At 49.3% G+C, this 9,733-nt stretch overlaps 1 long non-coding RNA gene across 1 annotated transcript; it reads right to left on the bottom strand.

Moving 5' to 3' along the window:
- Positions 1 to 7,934: 7,934 nt before the first annotated feature.
- On the bottom strand, positions 7,935 to 9,254 carry LOC142077227 (uncharacterized). The gene is made up of 4 exons (XR_012671641.1): positions 9,107 to 9,254; positions 8,766 to 9,002; positions 8,288 to 8,441; positions 7,935 to 8,091 (listed from the first exon to the last, which is right to left on the bottom strand). It is a non-coding gene; the product is annotated as an uncharacterized LOC142077227 (long non-coding RNA).
- Positions 9,255 to 9,733: the final 479 nt, after the last annotated feature.

Raw genomic sequence — 9,733 nt, forward strand, 5'->3', positions numbered from 1 at the left:
TAGTAAACATAGGTAATCGATTGGCAGATAAAGCTGCGAAAGAGGCAGCAAAACAAGGCATCCTTGCACTAGTACCAGTAAAACACATAAAACTCCCTGATTCAAAACCAAAATATAGTAAATTGGATAACCAATTGGCAGAGCAATTAAAGGCATCCCAAAATGCCGAAGGATGGTGGGTAACACCGGAAAAACAAGTAATAGTGACCCCGCAGGTTATGATAGAACTTGCAAAAGAAAAGCATGAGCAGACACATTGGGGAATAGATGCAATGATATCTAATTTGAAAACATTTGCAGTTTGCGTGGGAATGACAGGAATAGTTAAATTAATAGTAGCTAAGTGTCTAATTTGTCATAAGAATAATCCTTTGAACCAAAAGAAGCCACCGTTAGGAGTAATAAAGCAAGGAAATTCTCCTGGAGATTATTGGCAAATTTTTCTGAGTTACCCAGGCAAAATGGGTGTAGATATTTGTTAGTGTTGATTGACACATTTTCTGGATGGCCGGAGGCCTTTCCTTGCCGCACCAACAAAGCCAAAGACGGTGTAAGTCCATATGAAATTTTGTATGGTAAAGCATACCAAATTCCTTTAATCCCAGGGGATATGAAGGTAACTGGGGAAACTGATTTGAAAAGATATTTGATTTCTTTAGGGAAAGTCCTTGGAGCACTCCGAAGATATGTGGTATTGACTAGATCACTTGCCTTGGATACGCCTGTACATCAGTATCAGCCAGGTGATCTTGCATATGTAAGAACCTGGAACTCTGAACCACTGCAGGAGAAGTGGAAGGGACCCTTCCAGGTACTGTTAACAACTTACACTGCAATCAAAGTAGAAGGAGTGGAGCCGTGGATACATTACACTCGAGTAAAGAAGGCCCCGTCGTGGAAAATTATTAATAGGGATCCAGAAACTGTAAAGTTGACTCTAAAATGTGTCTGATTGTAAGAAAATGTATGTTAATCTGGCAATTAATATTGGTGGGAACTTTATTTGGAGAAGAAGGAAATCAAATGAACAAAACAGAAATTGAAGATTCATCAGAGCAATTGATACACATTCCCAAAAGGACTCCGGAAGAAAATCTAATGATAGGATTGATAAAGAAGCCGCTTCCCGAGAAAAGGAAAATATAGTATCTTGGTGGAGTTGTAAAAAAATATATAATTGTAGTACAATAGACAAAACAATTCAAAATATTCCCCCTTTGGTAGCTGCATTGAAATATGGGTGTTGGTGTAGAGGTCTTAAAAATGATTTGATTCTTAATGATCCATATAAGCTTGAAAGAGATGCAGTTTTTAGTTGCAAGAAATCCACTATTCAAAGTCCAGGACATTTAGTTTGGGCAATGAGTGATGGAACCTGGACCACCCATTTATCCATGGATAAAAAGGTGAGGCAAATTACTTTAGGAATGCCAACATTATGCCCAATTTGGAAAAAGGCTCCTTTTAAAGGTGCTCTTGAAAATTTAAGATTGGTTCGTGCAAAGAGGTCACAAGTTGAGGAAGAAAGATGGAATGAACCCTCAGTAGGAGTGAAAATTGGCTGGGCCTTAAAGTCCTTGTTAGCTCCCCTATCAACGTATAGGAATAGGGCTTGGTTATATAAATTAACAGGGCAAGTAAAAAAATTAGCTAATGTGACAAGAAAAGGGTTTAAACAATTAAATTTACAACTCCAAGCCACCTCAAAAATAACTTTGCAAAATAGAATGGCTCTAGATATGCTTCTGTTAAAAGAACATGGAGTTTGTGGATATTTGAAAGATAGAATTGATCATTGTTGCATACATATCCCAAATGTTACACAAGATGTAGAACATGATTTGGATTTGTTAGGACAGATAGAAAAGAACACTCAAGAAATTCAAACAGACATGCAAGAAAATTGGTTTGACAAAATCTTTAGTGGACTGGGATGGAACCTAAGTTCCTGGGTAAAATCTTTAATTAGTACTGTATTGTGTTTGTTAATTATTTCCCTAGTAATATTGCTTATTTATTATTGCTTGAAAAGAGAATTCACAAGGAAGGCTGCCGTTGATCGAAAGATCACTCTCGCACTAGTAGGAAATAGTGGTGACAATTACAATCTAGCAAACACGAATCCTGCTTTTGTAAATAGTTAATATTGTGGAAGTATTGAAATGAAATAAAATTTCAAGACTTCCAAAGGGGGGAAATGTTACCACACAGTTACAAAGCAGTGCTGCTATGCTACTTTAAATTTCTCTGTAAAGCCCCAAACCATGATTGGGTTAAATTCCAATCAAATTAATGATCAAAAGAAATCACTAGTTGCTAGGAGTAGATGTTTGAAACAAATAGTTATTATAAATTCAGGTAGAGTGTTCTGTTCATGTTTCTATAGTACAGTCTTTGATGTACAAATAAGTTTAGGAACATGAGGGACTGTTGGTTTGTTAAATATTAGAAGATAATTTAGCATACTATTGTAAGAAGCAACTGATGCTTAGAAGAAACCAGTTGAAGCAAATCACCTAGGTCGGATAGAAGCCAAAAGGCCACTGCGTCTGCGCAAAGTAAAAGGGTCAGCCAACAGTGACGAAGAGGAGTCACTAGCCTTCATCTCCAAGACCCCTGACGACCACCACCAAGCAACAGTGCGCAGGCGCAAATGGGAGGAGAGCTCATTTTAATACGAAGCGAAGACTAGTCATGCATATGTATTAGTAAATGATGTAATGCTATGTATATTTATGATTTTGTTGTATAAATTTGTGGTAAAAGGTGCAACAAATTGGACACGCTGTGGTGGAGCGATCCCCCGTGTCCCCAGCGCTGCTAATAAAGAATGCCTGCCTTTTAACACTACATTGGTGTTACGAGGTTCCTTCCCGATTTCGGTGACAAGCCTACTCTCTGGGGGTCCCCACCCCCTGTCCCCAGGGGTCCCCTCCGTCCCCGTGGTTTATTGGGGGAACACAGAGCCCAACGACCAGCCGCAGGGACAGGGGACGGGGAGCTGCCCCAGGGATGGGGACAGCACCGGGACACGCCGATACTCTTGGGGGTGCTGGCATGCGGGGGGGGGGCACCCTAACCATTGCCGCCCGGGATGACGAATGCACCGGGATGAGGGAGGCACCGGGACGGGGACGGCGCATGGAGGGGCCAGAGCCGGCGCGCGAACGCCGGGCTGCAGGACCACGCTTCGGCTTCGGGGCGGCAGCAGCGAAGGCGGCGGCGGCGGCGGCGCTGCTGCGCACCTGAGCGGTGCCGGCGCTGCAGTACCGCGATTCGGCCACGGGGCGGCAGCAGCGAGCAGCCGCCGGGCGGCGCGTGCACGGGGGCGGCACCGGCGCTGCAGGTCCACGCTTTGCAGGCCCAGCGCCCGCCGGCACCGCGCACGTGGGGCGGCAGCGGCGTTTCCTTACCGGGACGAACCAACGAACGCGGCGGCATCACCCCGCAGGCACCACAGTACGGCATTGCCGTTACCGGCGGACGGCAGCGCGGAGAAAGGGGGCGCCACCGCGCATGCGCGGCTCAAGAGCTGCAGTACCCAGTTTTGGTCGCTCGGTGGCAGCAGCGAGCAAAGGAGAGCGCGCCACCGCGCATGCGCCGCTCAAGAGCCGCAGTACCCAGCTTTGATCGCTCGGTGGCAGCAGCGAGCAAAGGCGAGCGCGCCACCGCGCATGCGCGGCTCAAGAGCTGCAGTACCCAATTCCGCCCGCCGGGTGCCACCGTCGCCTCACCGGCCCTTTCCCCTTCTCTCCGCCCAGTTCGTACCATCGAAAGACGGTAACTGCTTACTGGCGGTACTGGGCTTAGATTTCCCTGCCCTTTTCCCACTCGCGGCCCGGGCACTAATCTTCATCGCCTCTGTACCAAAAAGCACCCGGTGGCTCCAGCATTTCAGTCCTTTCCCTCTGGCCGCTTTACAAGTCCCGTGGTGGTTTCTGCCCGTGCCCCCCAGCCCATTACCCGGGGAGGAGAAGCAGCACAGGGAACCTGTGGAACAGGTTTCTTTCTAACCCGGAGGAAGCCCCAGGGATCGCTGTCTCGGTCTGCAGGTGGCATCGGGGTTGTGGGAGTGACAGCGGCGACTCAACAGATGCTGGAGAGAGATTTAAAAAAAATAAGGCCACACGGGTGACACCCTGAGAGCAGGGGAGGGGCAGCTATGTCCATCAGGAAACCGCGCTTCTGAGCAGACCCGGTGCCAGCGGCTGACCTGCAAACAACGAGCGATACGCTGGTGGTCCTGGGGCTTTGTTGCGGTGTTTGCACCTTTCCTCGCCTCTGTGCTATCAGCACTCTGCTCTCCTCATCCTGCACACGCGCAGGGCTTGCCACTTGGAGGAGAGACACTGCACGACGTCACTTACCACCCTGCCCTCCAGCGTGCAAAGGAATTAGAAATGAGGCAGGGAAAGCCAAGAGGCCTGCTGGTGTATTAGGCGTCCTCAGCAGTTGACCGTAGAGCCCGGCAGGTTCCATCCTTGCTCTGTGCTTTTGTAGCTTGAACCCCCGATTGTTTTGCCATCGAGACTGCAAGGCGAGGAATACGCCTCTACTTGAACAAGCAAGACCCCTGCCAAATAGCTGAGCTGTGCGCAGTGATAGGCGGCTGCCTGTGACCGACACCTTTTTCTGCTAAAACCAGAGCACGCTTCCCTTGTGAAGAGCCATCGGCAGTACAGAACGGACCTGAGCTCTCCTTGCACCGGCTCCTCAGAGAACGGCGTCTCAGTTCGACTGAAGCGTGCAGCAGCCTGTCGTCATCCCAGCCCCTCGCCCTCGAGCAAGCGGCTGCCTGTAGCAGCGGCAGAACCGCTGCTGCGCAGAGGGGAAAGGAATGGCTTGGCCTCAAGCTCTGCGGGCTGCCTGTGGCCCCTGCGGAGCCGACGACCTCGGCAGCCCATACAAAGGGCGAAGCTAGCAGCCTGAGAAGGAGTCACAGGGTGCTGCAGCTCCTGCCACAACCCTCCTTCCCAGCCTGCTGCTGGAGCACAAGGCACTTGAAAGCAGCAGGAAAGAACAAGGAGGGCAAGATGGCAGGAATAACACGGAGAGCCTAAAGCGTTTAGCCAGCAGGGCTTGCAACTCACCTTGTGCCGTGGTTTAATCCCAGCTGGCAACTCAGCACCACACAACCGCTCACTCGCTCCCCCCTCAGTGGGAGGGGGGAGAGAACTGGAAGGGCAAAAGTGAAAAAACTCCACTTGTAAGGAAAAGGGGGGAAAAAACCCCCAAACAACAGAGCGAAAAACCCCAGACAGACAAGCGGTACAAATGAAAACAACGGCTCACCGCCAACCGCCCAATGCCCAGCCAGCCGCAGCCCAGCAGCGGCCCCCCCGCCAACCGCCCCCCGAGTTTTATTTCCTGACGTCACAGGGCCTGGAACACCCCCTGGGTCCGCCGGGGTCAGCTCTCCCAGCGGTGCCCCCTCCCAGGCCCTCGCGCACCCCCAGCCCGCTCGCCGGCAGGGCGGGGCGAGGAGCAGCACAGCCCCCGGCGCGGTGCAAGCGCTGCGCAGCGGGAACTCACGCAGCCCCGCATCACCGACGCCGTTTGCAGCACAAACCCAAAACGCAGGAGGAGGGAGAGCGGGGTGGGAGTGGGGTGCGGGGGAGCGGGAGGGGGGTGCCAGAGTTTGGGCAGGGGGCAACGGGCAGGTTGGCGGGGCAGGCAGCACCCCAGGGGTCCGGGGCAGAGGGGCTACGGGGAGGCAGTGCGGAACACGGGGGGTGGGAGGAGGGAGAGGAGAGAGGAGGGCAGTGCGGGCACGAGGTAGGAGGGCAGGGGATACGGGGGGCGCGTCACGGGGAAAACCTCGCACGGGAAAGACGGGCGGACACCGGGAGGGGCGGGGGGGGACATGCGTGGGGGTGACCTACGCCAGGGGGTCCACCTGGGACCACCCACAGCAGAAAACTCACCTGGGATGACCCGCAACAGATAATCCGTTCCCGATGACTGACCCTCGCTGGATAACCACGAGCGATGCCCCTCAAGTGGCTGGTGTTTCACCCCAAATCTTCCCCAAATGGGGGGGTTTTTTGCTTTTCCATAATATCAAAATTGGGGTTTTTTCCTTTTCCAAAACATTCCACCATTTGGAGGTTTTTCAACGCTTTTTCACAACAAAAATTGGTGGTTTTTGCTTTTTCGTTTTGTGCGTGAAAATGGGGTTTTTTTTGCTTTCCGGCTGCCCAAATCCAGGCGGATTTGGCTTTCCCGGGAGCTCCAAGTTGGGTATTTTTCCCCCAAAATTGCGGGCTTTTTTTTCCCCACCCCTTGCAGGCCCCGAATTAGGGGTTTTGTGGTATTTTTAGGCCATGGCGGCAGGTCCCGCTCTGCGTGCGCAGCCCTGCAGGGGAAAGTCCCTGTTGGGGGAACTGGCCCCCAATCAGGATGGGAACAGGCGGAAAAGGAGAACAGGGAAGAGGCAGCTTTTGAAAGCGCTTTTGTATCTTCAATAGAGAGGTGTTTTGGGGCGGGGGGGGGGTTGTGTCGAGTTTTAAAATCCTTTCTATAAACAGGGTTTCTTTGCATTTTAAAAACCTTATTATCAGAGACATTTACACTTAATGTATTTACACATATCTCTCTATATATATTTAGTGAATATATTTATGTTTCACTTATACCCCCCTATTTCCCACTTCTTATATATAATACCTGCTCAGACTATGGATCTGTTGACTTACATATTTTGAACACTTAAATGTCTTTATAGACTTCTCTATTTACACTTACATATATTTACACCTATATCTTTATAGACTTAGGTTTTAGACTTAGATGTCTATTTACACTTGTACATAATCTCTTAGATTACGTATAATGTCTATGTAGACTCTCTATGTAACACGTAGTAAGTGTAGATAGCGGTATCTATTCAGACCTTTTTCTATTTTAAATTCCTTCATGTATAAAATGTATCATCCTTTTTGCATTTGGAAGTTCTTTATTTTTTGATTTATAGAGACGTGAGTTATTTTTGTATCTTAAAACCCTATATACATCTTTCGAATTTTTTTATACTCTAAAATCCTTTATATAATAGGGCAGATATAGGTCCTTATTTTGAAATCCTTTTGTACGTATAAATTAATATTATTTTTCAATATATGTAACAAGGAGAGATTTTTTTCTATTTCGAGGCCTCACAGATATATTTACAGTTTTTAAAAATTTTTGAAACCCCCCCCATGAATTTTCAGGCAATTTGGGCTGTGACCCCCTTTGGGGGGGGGGGGAGGGGGGGACACGGACCCCCATGACCCCCCATTCCCCACTCACCTGCTCCTCCACGGCATCATCACCCCCGTGGTGATGCTGGGGTGCCCCAAATGACAACATCACCCCTCCAGGCCCCCCAACCCCCCCTTTTTATTCACCCCCCCAAAAAGACACAAAACGAGGGAAACGGCCCCAACCGGCAGCTCGTTACTTTAATAATGCCGTTTACGTATGTACGCACGCACCCCCGCCAAAAAGGGGGGCTCTGCTAGAAAGATAAAGGAGGGGCGGCCCCCCCAAATGCTTGCAGCCCCCCCCAGCCCCCGTCCCGCAGGCTGCCAGCCGGCCCCTCACCCTCAGCACGCCCAACGACCGGCAGGCAAACCTGGGCCGGGGGTCTCTCCTGAGCACCACGGGACGCTCACAGCGAGGCATCTGAAAAACAAAAATCCCAACGGATATTTCAGCACGTTAAAAAAACAGCACCGAAGGCACCAGAGGAATTCGGTCAGGATAAGGGAGAGGGTAGCAGTCGAGCTAAAGGAGGGTGCCAGGCAAACGGGTCAGCTCGAAATACAACGCCGCCTTTAAAAGCTCGAGCGATTCGAACGCTTAAAATCCGCGTGAGGACTAATTGACACGATTCTGAACGCGTCCTTCGCAGAGAAGTAAACGCTCTCGCTGGTGTCGGAAAACGCCTCGTCCCTTCCTTACAGCACCGCTGCCGGGAGATAACCCCGTGAGGCTGCAGGACAAGGGCGCGCCGTAATCAGCATCTACGCTCTCGGATCCACCGCCACAGCTCCAGCCCTTGCGCTGCTGCTGCTGCTGCTGCGCATCTCGCTCGCTTGGCCGATAAAGCTGAAAGTGAAGCGTAAAACTTTGAAGAGTAAAATGAAAAAGAAAGAACAAATCTCAGCAATTCATTTTATGCTAAAAAGGCGTGCGCACGCTTACATACGTACAATGAGAAGACTCGTACTATAAAAATATTTGATTTTCCTTTTGCGTTCATTGAAATTGCGTAGCTGTGAATTCATACCGTTAAATTATCTACCTCCAAGCTACACAGCTATCGTTTGACCAGGGGTTTTGCGTGTGTGACATGACTAGGAGGGACGCCTGGCCAGCTGCGCCGAGACCGATGCTACCGAACTGCCGGGGAAACGCGCCGTCGAAAGCGAGACAGAAATAAAGTGCTTCAGAGCACTCTGCCAAAAGATCGGGAAAAAAGCCCCTAACGTTCAGTTGCCTCTCTTTTTAAACGTTTAGAGCAACTACCCAACTGCTTAAGCACACCTAATAAATTATACACTACAGCTATTTGGCAGCTGCAGTTTAAACAATGCAAGTCAGTTTGGAAATTAGACAATTTTAACTTTCTTTTTAAAATTTCATTTATGAGAGAAAAATCAGTGAGATAAGAGATCTCCCATACGGTTTTACTTTTTTGGGGGGGGGGGGGGGGGGGGGGGGGAGGGGGGCGGTGGGGAATATCAAAGGACTGGCAGGTTTGCTAACGCTGTTGGCTGTACCCAAGCGTGCGGAGGAACGCGTCTTTACGATCTCTCGACCGTTACACCCGAGAACCAAAGATCAGCCGTACGTCGACTACTGGAAGATGTGCTGCGCTTGGGTCCTTGCAAGGAAATCGACTTAACTCCTTTTTTTTTTTCCAGAGAGAGTGAAAAGTCTCCTTGCGGATGACTTCTACTGCCAAGCACGTCATCTCTGAAGATCCATTCTGATGGGAAGTTTGTAAAAGGCAACTCCTTTGAATGAAAAAGATTTCCATTCTGGAAAATCTCTTTCCAACCGAAGTCAAAATTACGCGCTGCAGGTTAGGAAAAAGGACATTAGAGAATCAGTAACTCACCGAAAACACATCAGGACTCTCTGTCGCTAGTTACGAGGCTGCTACCGCTTCTCGGGAAAGCCTGGAAAACACACCGAAGCGACGCCGATTTGTCCCGTGTTGTCCACGCCTCTTCTTTGACCTTGATTGCTTTTAGCACAGATGCTAGTATCTCACTAAGGTGTTCGAGTGCTCCTGTAAGGCATTTTAAACACTGACTGACTGAAAAAGCATAAAGCTTTTATCGTGAAAACAAAGCCTGTTTCTCCCGAACATCCGAACTCTTACAAACGGTTCCTTTCCTCTTCTAGTCCAACATTATTTTCACAGCACCCTTTAATAGCAAGCACACAGAAACAGAAGACTCTGCTTTCAGGAAGAGAAAATAGACGAAGGAAAGCAAGCCTTGAATAGGCGTACCACGCTCCAGAACAGACCTTTATTTTTAGTATTTGTGTTAAAATATTTCATGTTAAAAAATCAGATAGAAGGAGAGTTGCCACATTCTTCGTGTTGACTGTAAAGTCCACACTACAAGCATCTTAGGAAAAATGCAGACACATATCACAGGCATACCTTGTACTTGCAGACCACTATGGATCCTTTCCATCCGTCTCGTACTTTCACGGCAGTTGACATTCTGCTGAG

The sequence above is a fragment of the Calonectris borealis genome, unplaced genomic scaffold (assembly GCF_964195595.1).
Source record: "Calonectris borealis unplaced genomic scaffold, bCalBor7.hap1.2 HAP1_SCAFFOLD_180, whole genome shotgun sequence".
Lineage (NCBI taxonomy): Eukaryota > Metazoa > Chordata > Aves > Procellariiformes > Procellariidae > Calonectris > Calonectris borealis.